Source organism: Falco cherrug, chromosome 19 (assembly GCF_023634085.1).
Source record: "Falco cherrug isolate bFalChe1 chromosome 19, bFalChe1.pri, whole genome shotgun sequence".
NCBI classification, from domain to species: domain Eukaryota; kingdom Metazoa; phylum Chordata; class Aves; order Falconiformes; family Falconidae; genus Falco; species Falco cherrug.
In genome coordinates, this window is record NC_073715.1 from 6,365,991 (window position 1) to 6,380,629 (window position 14,639).

Genomic DNA, 14,639 nt, shown 5'->3' on the forward strand with positions numbered 1-14,639 from the left:
GGTAGTTTATCACAGATTATAGCCAAGGATAACAAAACACTCAGTCCTATTATGCTACAAGTGAAGCTATTCTTATTAATAAAAAATAAGAGTAAATAAAGTAACCCCCACCACCTCAAATTCAAGAAATAATGGTTCCCTCCACCCACTGATATTTTTATAGCAGGATTTTAAAAAGCTATAATAAAGCAAATGCTATCTCTTCAGGGGGTTTACTGTGCGAACATGTTCTGGCTGTTCATGTTGCTTCCAGCATCTCTTACTCCAAGTTCGGCACTTGGCTGCAGCGACGCATGTCAGCTTGCTACAGCCAAGAGCAGAAATGAAACCCGAATGCGGCCAAAACGCGTTCACGAAGACACAGGCTCTTTTAGTTAGCTTTTTGCATTTCTAACCATTAATACATGCACACGCACTGAGCAGCAGCAAGAGGGTGGGGAGACTTGTTATTTTTAGGAGCTATATGAGAAAGTGCTCCAAGAATGCAACTTAGCAGCAGAGGGTGAATGCATGTGCTACAGAGAACAGTCCCCTTTTGCTTTTATTGAAAAAGACACCGAAATCAATTATTGCTCAACGTGAAAAAAAAGGTTATTTTTCTATTGCCACATGCTAGGGCAGTGTGCAGCTAAAATGGGTGGCTACAGGAGGTGGAATTCCCCTCCTCAAGCACTGGCTCAGCCGCAGCACACATCAGCAACAACCAAAAGTTATGAGAAAGCAGCTGCCAGTTCTTCTCCCACAAAAAGGGGAGAGACTTCCACTACACTAGACTATGTTTGGATTTTTTAAGCAAAACTGCATGGCCTATGCAAACACGAACTCACAAAAGGATAAATAGCCCTCTCACAAATGGAACAGGCGAGCAGCCAAAACGCTCCCTAGCATAGGACGAGCGTAATAATAAAAGCAATAAAGATGGCCAGGAACATCCACCCACAACAGCAGCCCCCTCAGAAAAGCCCACAGAAGTGACAAGGGGCTTGCAGAACTCGCAGGAGATAACAGCAGCTCCGTATCTTCACCAGAAGATTAAATCCTGGCGAAGGCTAGCCTTGAGGTGACACAGGCACAGATGACAGCAAGACAAGGACACGTTAAAGACAGGACTCTTTGTACCATCCTTCTGAACTTCTGCAAGAGCTCTAGACCAGGAGAAACCAAAATACTGAACCATTGCTCTTGCCTGCTAAACAAACTGGGATCTCACCTCCACCCACAGCAAACTGATCCTCCTCCAAGAGTAATCTCCTTCAGGCCCTGACGTAGCTGACTTCCATGCATCTGCTGCATCTAACAGTGGACACAGGAGCTGCTGTTACGTATGACCTGTTCTGAAGGCACAGAGAAACCCAGGCTTCCTCAGGAAGCTTTAACATGCAAAAGCAGCCTCCAGCAAAGAGGGATGAAGAGGCCAAACCTTCCTGTAGTACCAAACCACTGCTCAGACCAACTCTCTGACACCGCAAAGAAGAGAAGCACAGAACTGATTAAACACTTTGTCACCTGTGCTTGGGGTCCAAAAACCACTGCAACCGAACCTTCCAGGTAGCTGCACAAAACGCTGCAGCTCTGAATGAGTCAAGAGTGCTCAGCCCTTCATCACCCACTCCTAGCAGAGGGCAGCCTCACTACAACTCTCTCTGTAAGAAAATAACCAGAGAAGTCAGATCAGACAAAGGACACATCAACTTGATGACTGCTAGAGTTATTTTACCATCACCTGTGCAGTATGGTGGCAGGTAAGACTATCGTATCAGGATACAGACCAAATAAAAGTCAAATATTGCTGTCTTGGGCAGCCTGGGCGTTAGTTTTCCCCCTCCTGACAGTCACATCATCACTCATCTCACTGTGCACCCGTCTTCCTTGCCCATAAGAGACAAGGATCTGTCCCACGGCTCCTGGCACGGCCCAGGCTCCCAGAAGCTGCAGCCAGTGTTGTCTATCAAGCTGAAGGTAGAAGCATGTGTCATTAGTTCCAGAATTCTTAACTCCTATTCAGTCAACGATTTGTGCAGGCTTTGACAAACAGGTTACCTGCCTACAAAAGCCAGGGCCACAACTCTGCGCTTGGTGGGCTCACAGGTTTGTGTTTGAACGGCACTTAGAGTGTAAGCAGCACCAGGCGTGACCATACGTACCTCCAGCAAGCTGAGCACGAGGCCACGCGAGAGCCTGAAAGCTCCTCTCAAGAGTCCTTGCAGCCAGGTATGCTGGTGAACTGGTCTACAAAGGGAGCCTGGGGCGTCAGTTTTTACAGTTTGTTCTCAAACTAATCACAAACCCCAGAAGTCTCTGCCAGTCCAGCACCGCATTCAGCAACTGTCAAGTGATGAAGCAGCTTCAAGTTAGGAGCTACGACATTGAGACAGCAGCAAAGTCACAAAACTTTAGAGGACAGTTGTTATGCCCCTTCCTGTCAAAGTCAGGCTGGTGCTGGAGGTGTTTGAAGACTGTTTAAATCACCCTCCTACATTTAAACTCAGTTGCGTGGGATGAGGTTAGGGATGTGTTTATTCCATCAACAAACAAATCTTATTGTTAAACACGCAGCATAATTATTACGGAGGGAGACTGCTGTATTTCACAGGGCAGCCAACCCTATGCTTTTTTAATTAACAGAGGTCAGAGATTGTCCTTACCACTGTCACTTAAGCAGCCTGCTGCCTTCGCCAACATGAAGAACTTCAGGGGTCTCTCTACCTCGTATTTATGCTTCCAATGTATAGAAAAGCTATTTAGGAAATTAAAGAAATGGATCAGCTGTCACTCCCAGTGCTTCGATAACACTAACTGAAACTGAGAGCAGGAAAACAAAGCAAAAACCCAATGGCATTTCAGGCTGCCTGCCAGCTACTTCTGATAGCAAAACAAGCAGCTCTATTAAAAAAAAATCGGAACCAACACATGGCAAAAACCTCAGTTTACTCGATCTTGCAAAGTGTCAGGAGGATTCACTCATTCTTTAAAGAAAGATTTAGCTGCTCATTCACTACAGAATATGACTGGTATGTACATACATGTGCTCAGATTTATATCACATTTAGTCAGGATAAATTGCTTCAATAAATTCTATTCTTAAGAACAGGCAGAATAAGCAGATGATTGGATACTGGGAACACATTCTCATTCCTCTTCCTGCAGCCGCGGGACAGTATTTCACTGTTTTGATGATTTTTAGCATGTTGGAAACAGCAAGGGGAAGCAGAGAAATGCAGACAGATTACTGAAGCGTGCTTCAAAGTTCTGTCAGCACAGACCTGACAAGCAGCTGCCGTCTCACAGAAAACTGAAGAGACCATTTTCAACCAAAACAGACTGTGCTCCCCAAGTCTGTATGTGTTTTTCTTCCTCCCTTGCCTTATTAACTCATGCAAATAACCTATAGGCTGTCTGTAAAAAGAAGCAAACCCAAAGCCACACTTCAAAGCAGCAGTCTCAAGTGTGTGTTGTGCTGATAATCAGGCACCCCTTGGAGTTTGCACAGGGTATTTAAGATACAAATTTTCTGATGACTAGCTTGTATAGAGCAGCGCTCTCAACAGAAGCAACTCCTCTGGAGCAAGCACAGCATGCAGAAAAACAGAATAAACACGAGCTTTGCTTCCAAGAGTGCATCTGCTCTGTAATGGATCTCATTCCCAGCTCCAACCGCACCTTTTAACTCCTCACCAAAGCAACTGCAGCATTGCAAGAGGATGTTTGCAAAGCTGGACAAGTGTGGCCAGGACAACTGCCACACTTCACCATTTCTCCAGCAATGCTTATCCAAGGGTGTCAGCACCGAGGCAGCAATGACAACTTTTTCCTGAAGTTAATCTTGTTCTTTATTTGTTGGGAACATCGCCTCTTCCTACTTCTGGCATTGAGATAAATGAGAAATACTCTGCGGAGTGGCTCAGTGCATGCCAGGATGCTGGGCTGACACCAAGCTGACACAGGAGGTACGTGCCGTGATAGCATCCGTGAGACAAGAGGCTCTTTTTGCAAACAAAGTGAGACAGAGTCAGAGAGCGATGTTCACCCAAGCCCCACTCCCAGCTCCACCACTGCCATCTGCTGTGATCCTGGCCATCCCGCTTACGATTGCTTTGTGGCTAGAGAAAACGAACCCTCTAGATTAAATGCACACCCATGCAGGCTCCACTTATTCAGTCGCTGCATGAACTGCATTTGTAGGGTATGAAGATACTCAAAGTTTTGATTCCACAAGGAACCTGCGCGCAAAGCCACTTGTTAATTCAGGTCCTTAGCTGGGAGGGATCACATGCATTTCTACCAGAAAGAGTAATCAAGTCACAGCTGATGTGCAATAAAGTTAAGTATTTTGCTGCATGTGCTATGAGGCAGCATGTTTTAAATGTCCATTAACAAGAGAGCATTTGGGCAGCCTGAGGCCTTACTGATAGCAGAGGGCTTCTATTAAGTTCAGAAGAACTACAAGACATTGTTTTGGAGATCATTATTGGTCTGATGAAGAAAGAATTGGAGGCAATCTACTTTGAGGCTTTGGAAAAATCTGAGTCAAGAGTGTGAACGTGGTGGTGCAGACACCACATCAATTTTGTGTGCAATACACCAAGCATGCTGCAGATTACTTAATAAATAATTCAGTCAGCAGACCCACCTGAAACTTGCTGGAAGAATTCCCTCGTGAAGAGTCAAGAGAATTAAAAAAGAAAACCCCCAAACAAATCAAAATATCAAATTAGCACCTGCAGAACTCAAACCATACAAAATTCCCTTAGAACCATGGAGGCTCATAAATGAGAAATCTATCACTGGCTAAACCTGGGTGCAAGAGCTTGCTCTCAGCAATGAAGAAGGTGGCAATTCACCCCTGCAATGGGTATGAGGAGACCTACAGGCCGTGATACAGCTACACTGACAAGGCTACTTACCACTTCTGAACTGTTTTCTCCTCTCAAAGTTTAAGCCTAACAGAAGGTCTTCTTCACGTTTCAGAATATATACCTATCACCTCAGATTAAATATATTTAGAACTATGTTTTAACTAACCTGTTTGCAATGCCTGGCATAGACAGGATCAACTGCAATCCAAGGCTGCCGTGAGGATCCCTGATCTAGGCAAGCCCCTGCAAAGGGAAGGCAGACAGATGGAGGTGAAGAGTTTTACCTGCAGCATCAGTGCCAGTACAGGAGGAGGCTACATGCCACAGTGCCCGCTGCGCCTCCTTCTACATGATGGAAGGAAGAGAGGAGGGTCTTCCCAGAGAGCTGCACGAGGCCCCAGTCAGAGCTGGACAAGCCTTTGCCAATGTCGTGATGACAAAGAATATCGCAGTTTGGAGGAGATTCACACACACCTCTCCACCACCGTTTTAGGGACATAAAGCTCCACATGCTTTTGAAGTTGCTTTATTGTCCTTCCCTATGACTCTTCACAGAAGTCCACCAGGAAGCAAGAGTGCAAACGAGCTGCAGGGATGGGAAGCATGAGGGAGTTCCAGTCTGGGACCTTCTACTTGTTTAGTCAACAGCCTGTTTCCTCCCGCCAGGCTCCCCATCTCCTGTTGGCCAGGGAGAATTGTGCGCCAGAAAGTTCTGCCTTTTCCCACCGTTACTGCTGAATTTCTGTCATGCCTTTTCCCCCCGCCAGCACCCACACACACACAAGCCAGTCATGCCGATTCCCTACTCCGTCCCTGCATAAGGGCATTAGCTGGCAGGTACTTTAACAAAAGGTATAATTTTAAAGTTGGCAGTGAACCACAACCTAGGTGTGAAGTTCTAGAGGGGTTAACAGTGATGCCCAGGTTCATACATAGACAGGACGATGTTACAACCTTTAAAATATGTATTTTACCCATCTCAACAGGCTGTTGGTATTTGCAGGAGCTGGAAGGGAAAAGGCTGCAAGTATCTCATGAAAGCTGAAACCGCCCTGTCCCATCCAAATGAACTGAGCTGCCCACCACACCCTCTTGTTTCCAAGGAAGAACTTGACTGGGACACTGGTCTGGGGATAAGCTGGTTTTGCTTACCTCAATAATCAAAATTTCCACTTTTCTTCCTACAGATATTAAAGTCAGCCCATATGCTACTTTCCCCCTGGTATATCAGTCCATAAACTGAAGTGGTCCCAAAGCATGTTAACGAACCCATTAAGAAAAAACGAAGCCCGTTATCCTAGTCTAGACAGACACCTAGGGGTAATATTTTAACTCCCTCAAAAGGAATTAAGACATATTACATGCATCAACAACAGCAATGAAAGACCAGCCTTCCTGAAAAGGATTTCCCCCAGGATGTGCATTGGCACCTCATGGAACCCATTTTCCAAACTTCAATTTGGAAACAGTTTAGGAAGAGACACCAGAAGCAGGATACACATTTTCAAAAGCACATTTGGCATTTATGGATCCTTTCATCCACGATGCTCTCTATCCTTTCCAACGCACTATTGTAGCTTTACAGAGGAGGAGTTTGAGGTATGTCTGTAGCCACAGGTCAAGTCATGGTTTTGGCTGGCAGCACCAGGCTGATGCCACAGAAAGGGCCACAGTCAGATTCTTAATTGTCTTTAGTAGCATTACCCACAGCCACATGTTCACAAGTGCACGTTCCCACAAATACCCCGTGCCCTGGTGGTAAGGACACTCAGCTGCCCTAACGCGCGTCAGGATCCAGATATGAGCAGCGTGGGTTTTTGTGTTCGTAGCTTTTATGGACCTGTTCCAGCTGAACTACTGACAAGCAGCTGAGGTCTGGAATCAGTCTCAAGCCAAGATTTGTAAGTCTGAGTCACGCCTCTTCTGGTTTGCGAAAGTCATGAGCAAGTAACTCTACATCCCCTCTGAGGACCCTCCTATGTCCAGCTGCCTCCGATGGTGGCCCAGCATCTCCTGTGTCCAACACTGGGACCCTCACAGCTCCCAACTGGAAAGCACTCCCCACCCCCGCCCCGATCACCTCAAATCCCTGGAAAAAAAAAAAAAAAAACAAACCCCACCCAAAAAACCACACAACCTTTTCCTTAAACCTCAGTGGTAAGATGGAAGAAACTGCCAGGTCATTAACTGCTGAACATTGGGGGAGAGAGGTGGTATGAAAAATCCTCTAAAAATAAAGCTCTATTGTCATACTTGCATGTGACCATTGTTATTGCAGGCATGCTTGTGCCCAACACTCTTGCATCTGTGCCTTGCAGACAAACTGAAATACTTTAAATCCAATGAACACTTGGGTGTACATAAAAACTGTTCCACTTTGAGTCTGCCAGCATGGCTCCCCTCTCCAGCACGAATGCGCTTACCAGTATACCAGTACCAGCCCATTTAAGGTTTATTCCCATAAATCATAAGGATAAACTTTACATTAATATGACCACAAAATTAAAGCTAGAGGTTGCACCAACTATGAAACAAAACCAAAAGAGCTGCAGAACAACCTCCTAAAAATAGACTTAAAGTAGAACAGAAAACAAAAGCAAACTGCATGCTCTGCTGACAGAAGTCTCTCTCTGCTAAGATTTACTCGCCTAGGAAGACCTGATTGAAGAATGAGCTGCAAAATGAGTTAGAAGAAAGAAAATTGCTAGAGATAGGGACATCAAGAGAAAGGACGTACCTAGGGAACTGACTGTAAGTTAAGATTGTCAGTGAAAGGTGCAGCACAGAAACAAAAGGGCTGTTAGTGTCCAAGAGACAGCAGACACCTGCAGGTAAGATCAAGCCTCCCTCGCTCTATATTCTGCCTGTGTATGAGTTTATCTATAGTTATTTTTCAGATTCCAGTAAAAGGCTTCAGTCTCCCATCGTGCTCCCTCACCCCTCAGATTTGCAGCCTCCAAAAGAATGAATTGCTCAAGCGTTGTGCTGTGAAAAGGGACAACTTGGGGAATTTTGGCATCAGTTTTAATAGTCTGCCAATAGTTATGGCAACGATGGAAGGAGAGGTGGTGAGGAAAAGCAGACAAATCACACAGGATAACTGCATGGGTGCCTGGTGTCAGGGTCAGCACTGACACTGTGGTGATTGTGGCACCCGGTGCCCCAAAATGGGTTTTAGCAGGGGCTCTAGGGTGAGTGAGTTCATCTGAGACATCTGCAAGCAAAAAGAGGGTACCCAGATGGTTCAGTGCAGCTGCCCCATCCTGTATCACTGCAGGACATGTACTGGCGCAGAGATAATAACTGTTTTACTCTCCAAAATGAAAAAGCGCCCTTCAGAGTCAGATGCAAAACCCATCACAGACACCAGCCTCAGGCACGCAGGAACAAGTCCAAGCAAAGGTGCAGCTAAAGGTAAGACGTCTTTCAACCCACAGGGAATACAGAAAACCAGTTAGCAACTGTCCCAGGCTATTAAACAGGGCAAAGACTTTTCAAGAAGGGTGCAGGACCCAGGGAGGGCTGTGACTTTTGTAGAAAAATTACAGTATTTAGCTGACAGCAGGAGAAGCAAAGGCAGAACTGGATCAGAAACGGTGCTCTTATGACCATAGAACGCTTGAGTTGGAAGGGACCTTAAAGACTGTCTGGTTCCAACCCCCCTGCCATGGAACACCTTCCTCTAGACCAGGTTGGTCAAAAAATCATCATAATACCCATATTCCCCCGAAAAAGAGAAAGAAGTCTCCCCACAGAAGGTTTCATTACCTGGGATTATTGCAAGGTACAGGCCGGGTACTACTACACCTGTGGCAGGCAAAGCGTGTTTTCTCCTCGATCCAGTCACTGTGCTCCTTGCTGCGCCTCTAGTTTTAGCATGCCAGTTTAATGCAAAAGGTAAAACAGAGCTAGGAGTTAACTTTTTATGAGACTGAGCTACATGGGATTAATTCTCAGAGACTAATGAGTCGCAAGGCCATCCCAGATCAATTTGGGTAACTTTGTTGAGACCTGGGAGCCATGCCAAGAGCATTAACAACCAGAGCTGCAATACAAACAAGCCTATTCAAACACAAATAGTGCTCAAGACACTAGACCAAGCCCCAAGGACAGGCAGTACACTGCTACTGGGAAGAAGAGATAAAACCACAATAAACTAGATTATTATAGATGGCTGCACAGAATCTGTGCTGTAGCATACATCTTACTACAGGAGAGTATACAAGATCGCAGACTTGAGACAGAATCTGTAATTGCCACTGGGAGCTGGAACTGGAAGAGAGGTTGGTTACAATCAAAACCCAAACTGCTTTCTGGCAAGTACAAGGGAAAGAAAGACTAAGACAGCCATTTCTACTCTGCTAGCCAAAAGAGAAGGAAGCATAAGGCACTGCCCCAAGCTCTCAAAAATAGTAAGAGATTTCCCACTAAAATGCAAGGAAGGAAACATGTTGCTTTGAGACTGTTCCAGGAAAGGCTCTTTATTATTTTTCTAAGTGCAGTCATTAACAGCTCTATGCCTCGAGCTTCCTGACAAATCGAAATGAATATTCAGCACACAGTGCTCTGAAAAGGCTGGGATCGGCAGGGTCACAGAGGCAGCTGCACCCCGAAAACGCATGGAAGGGAACCCCGTCCTGCCATAGCACTTGCCTGGGGTTCGGCATCAGCGTTCCCCATGCTTGCCTGGATTAACATACCACATCGCAGAGATGGCTTGGAGCACCGTAACCCACCATGAAGTGCGGAAAAACCAAACAGGTCAAGTTCTTTCTTAACAACAACAAAAAAAAGCCACTTTTAACATCTAGGCTTCCTTGTTGCAGGGTTAGCTCTGCAAGGCAGAGGGCTAGGCACCCAGCCTGCCTAGTAGTCAATTTGGCACCTAATTTCCACTGGTGAATGATTGCTGACTCTCAAACTACATTAGGTGCCTGTAGGGACTTAGGAACAGAGCTGTTTCTGCACCTTTGGGTGCCCAGATCTCCGTTTGACTATTGCCAGCTACTACACACATTGCGAAAGATTTTAAATTTTATAGGGAGAGGCCACCACCAAGCTTAGTGAAAACGCACAGGCTGCTGTCAGTCCTAGGCTTTGACTTTAAAGTTATTTTGGGGTGTAAGAGAAGGAGTGCGAATGTTTGCTTTGTAACCAAAAAGCTACAAGAGAGCTTAAAATTGTCAACTGGGAAAGAAGGCCAAAAGCCGACGCTATAAAATCTGCTTTAGCGGCACAACACCCTTATGCTTTATAAGCTTGATAAAGCAAACCCAACTGTATAAACTGGAATATTGGCAAGGAACTCACTTGAAGTAAATCTCCAACAGACATACAGTATTTAACAAGTCGTTACAAGTTAACCTACAGCAGAGGGTGAAAGCAAAGTCCAACCACTTACCACCTGACTGTACCTTTCTGGGTGCTCAGTGCTGCTGAGAAGCTCGTAGAGGATCTCCGAGCCACAAGAGCATCCCCAAACAGTCAGAACTATCACCTCGATAGCATCAAAGATGCACAACACCCTCGCTTCTCACTTGCTAGTGCCTTAAAACAGCCTTGGAGCTTCACCACCCCCATGAGCTGCACTTGCTGCTATCAGAAGAACGATCTTTCCTACCAAGCAGGACATTTGGCCCTAAAGTGACAGAAAAAGCAGCTTTCCTCAGCTCACACCGGAGCAAATTAACAGCCTGAGTGCAAAGAGTATTTCTACATGCTTTGGGAAGAGGGTCAAACCTCACATGAAGCAACAGCCATGAGCGAGAGTTGCGCCCTCCTCCTCTCAAGTGTGCGAGCAATGGGATAGGGAGGCACTGTCAGCATCCTGTCAAACGTAAACCAAACTCCAGCAAAAGGAGCAACACGGGCCCCAAACCATGTGCACCAGCCATGACGGACTTTGCTAAGACCAGGAAAGCTTTTCCCTGCAGTTACAGCAGCAAACCCCCCTCACAGCCAAGAGCTCCAGACAGCTAGGAGGCTTTTCCCACCACAGCTTCCACCAGCCCTCCCAACCACACAACTTACACCGTTTATAACCTTTTTATAAACAGCAACGAGTTTACCGTTACCATAACAAGAAGTGTAATTTGTTAACGTTGCCTCCACATTAGGTTCTGGCAGGATAAAAACCATTATAGAAGCTCCATTGTCCAAAAGCCTCCTCACACTGGCCAGCCTCCAGATCAGATCTGGCCTGGCCTCCAACTCCAGAGCAAGGTGTCAGAGAAACTCTCATGTCATCTCAGCATGGCTGGGGCCCAGCTGAGCCACAGGTCTGGGCTGCACAAAGGGAAGGATACTGGGATTTTTAAAATCTCTGCGGAACACCGTGATGAGAAAAGCCAAGTGAGACCAACTGCGAGAAGCTCGAGCAATCTAGAACTATCTTTGCGAGGTCCTTATGCTCTCCGACATGAGCTGAGGGACACCGGTGTGCAGATGCCTCATGAGCACTTCCCGAGTTTGGTACCTTTGAGAGGTCAGATTCCATCACACTAACAGCACAATCCTCATGCTCCTCCTTTCATGATCAGATTTCTGAGAGAGAAGTAGCTGCTGCTCTTCAAATACCTACTTCAAGTAATCCTTGCCAAACGTCGCTGAGGCAGCCATAGCTTGGCAAAACATGCTTTAACACAAGCAAGGTTTCTCTAGTGAGGTGCCAAGGACTAGATTTCTAATATGAAGAGGCATCTGTCCAAAGGGTTTTGAAGCCTTTGATGAACACAAGACAAAATCCAACCTAAACCAGCAAGTCAGCAACCTCCCCAGGCAAGAAGATGGAGAAGGACCATCTACCAATCACTCACATGCCAAAGCTGTGCTTCCCCTCCCAGCTTCTGGAAGAAAGATGGACTGTACAGGATGTCCCCAAGGTATTTACCCTAAGACACCAGGGAGAATCCAAACTGCAAGACCCCGACAGCAGACAGAGCAGGACTCATCGGCAGCACCTAGGCAGAGCATTTGATGGGAGCACCTACCAGGTCCCATCAAACACAGCACCTGGCCTCCACGCTGCAACAAGCAGCAAGGCCCCAGGCACGATTTATCATGAACTTGCTGTTCCAGGACCTCCTCCAAAATGGGAGGAATTACCTGGAAGTCCCTGAGGCTCTCCACTGAGGTCAGACAAGCCTCCACTTAATTCCCACCACTGCTGTCACCTTTGCTATCAGAGCAGACCTTGCACCTTTGGCCAGACCCAGAGGTAACAATCTAAGTGTGAACCTGGAGCAACAAAGGTGAGAGCACATCCACATCCAACTCTAGCCAAAGCAACATGGCACAAATGTTCCTCACAGCCTCAGGCAACAAGCTTTTCCTTCCTCCTTCATACCACAACCAACTGAATCCTTGCAGCCTGCAGAAAGAAAGGCTCCAAGCGGAGATCACCAGGTAGGAAATGCTTCTGGCATTGCTTCCAGCAGGTTCAAATTTGTAGCACGACAGCACACAGAGTAAACAGACACTCTAAAGGCAGACTCTCCAAGACGCACGCAGGCAGCTTCTGGATCCTGACACTATGGCTCTCGGGTCGCCTTGTGGTTCTTCATTAGCGGTGATACATCTTCAGCTGTATACTTCTTCACAGCAGGGACAACATATTGCAAGATATCTACTACAGGAGACAGAAATAATTCAAGTTTAAGAAAGGAAGGAAAAACCTAAGAGACTCACCGTTTCTCACTGAGCAGAGATAATTACAAGAAAGACATGACAAGCCTTAGAGAATGCATTATTTTACCTAGGAAATGCCTAAGTGACCTAGAAACTCTAGTCCCATTTCCTGAAATTATCTAGCTGCTTAAGAGCTCTTGTTTCAATGAAAGTGAGGAAGAAAAAGGCTGCTGAAAACGGGACGTAAGAGCCCAAGTCAAGCTTGAACATATTTTCCCCACAATGGTGTGTGAATAGTTTTAAAGGAAGATCAAAGTCAAGGCTGCACCGAGTTAGGACTAGGAGAGCCTCTTATGTAAGTGACAACCTCCAGATAAAGCTCTTGTCAATGAATTAAAACAACTGAAACAGCACCAGCGGGACAGGGGACAGAAAGGCACGACACTCCTGTATGTATGTGTGGTCATAAAATAAAAATATTTAGTCTCACCTGTTATTATTTACATCACATGTGGGCATTTTTATTTATTTAGCATTCAAAGGCACACACATTTTATGGTGTCATTATTTGATATGCGAGCCCTAAAATCAGAAGGGAGCAAGAAATATTCCAAATATAAGCAATGCCTAGAAATTTGGTACATTATTGTGAGTTGTTTAACTAGAACTGCATTCTGCCTTCAGAATGATTGTGTTTTAGCAGTGAACAAAGCAGTGATTTCCTATATATAGTTTACATAATTCAAAACATGAAATCTTACATCAGTGAAGGATACAGTATCCTAAACGTGGATCATACAAACGGGCACTCTATATGCATTAAAAACAGACAGGTTTCAAAAAAAAAAAAAAAAAACCAAAGGAAAAGAAAGCAATGTAAGGCAGAAGGATGAAAAACATCCACACAAAGAAAAGCGAGCATCCCTTAGGAACTTTCTTACCACCTGCACCAGAAAACATACTTGCTCATTAAAACACTGCCAGCACATTCAGGATTACGTTTTAAAAAAAAATAAAAAAAATCACATTTCATCACATTTGCTTTGCCCACGGCTCAGTCAGACTGAAGATCTGGACGATGAGCAATGCTTGCTCTTGTATAAACTCTCCAGGTTTGTAACAGTGCACTCTTCCATATAAAGACTTCTGATCCGATTAACATTGTAGACAAACTTCCTCAGCCCCGTTTTCACACAGTACATCTACCCTGCACTGTGGGATGCTCAGCTAAGTCTCTGCTTTCACATTTTTGAGACCCAGCGGTTGATTCCAGGAGACCTGGCACCCGGCTGCAGTCACCCCTGGTGACAATCTGCCTTTGGATCTCACCTCCCTCTGCTCACCCTCCAGCTCTATTTTACTAACACTCAAAAAAACATAAGGGATTATTCCTAGTGCTGGAACAGCAGAAGAATGGCCCATGAATGGCTGCCAAGCCTACCTTCAGACCCTGCTGCAACAAGAACAGCACAAGATTGAAGAAAACTTCACATTTTGCAAATTTGCACATTCTGGCAAAGCTTTCTCTCCCCACATGCAACCTACTTCCAACTTCACCAGTTCAATCTCACTTCCAAAACTTCTTCAGACTTCCAGCATCTTCAGCTGTGGACACGACCAGCTGTACCTCTAGAAACAAGTCTATTTTAGATGCCAGCTATTTTAAATAATTGCAAGCATTAACTACTTAGCAATTTGAAGATTTGTTTCCTTCATCTCAGCAGACTCAGCACCAGCAAGAGCTTTTTGGCAGAAAACCCAGAAAGCCGTGTTCTGCTCCAAGTCTGGTTTACTCACTTTGGAAACAGTTAAAGGGCATAAGACAGCTCGGTACGGTTACACAGGTATAAATACACTCATTTGGGCATTGCTTATTCCCTAGCACTGCCAAGTCCACGTCTAGCCAAGTCCTTAATACACTGAAGCCTGTGAAAGACTGCTTTTTTATTATTATTATTTTAAATAGTAACAATGGTATTCAGAACGAGGTCTCTGCCAACCAGGGCTGAAAACATTCTCCATAAGCACAAAAAAATGAAAGCTGTGCAAGAGCTCTGCTAATAGCAGCACTACAAGTGTGGCAGCGCATCCCCAAAAGGCAGGGAAGTGGTGAACTTCACAGCTTTACTGTCTTTTCAACTCCAGGCACAACTTGCA

The 14,639-nt window shown here is 45.5% G+C and overlaps 1 protein-coding gene across 11 annotated transcripts in view; it reads right to left on the reverse strand.

Moving 5' to 3' along the window:
• The window catches only part of LOC102056311 (cyclic AMP-dependent transcription factor ATF-7), a 69,730-nt gene that overhangs the window by 49,472 nt on the left and 5,619 nt on the right, over positions 1 to 14,639 (reverse strand). For 2 of the 11 annotated variants that reach the window (XM_055696901.1, XM_055696907.1), the window contains exons 2-5: positions 5,023 to 5,099; positions 2,646 to 2,737; positions 1,507 to 1,643; positions 1,211 to 1,293 (exon numbers count right to left, since the gene is read on the reverse strand). The exons of 3 other annotated variants lie outside the window; for them this stretch is intronic. The gene's annotated coding sequence lies outside the window, so the exon portion shown is untranslated. 6 more of the 11 variants (XM_055696909.1, XM_055696910.1, XM_055696903.1 and 3 more) reach the window with 5 other exon arrangements.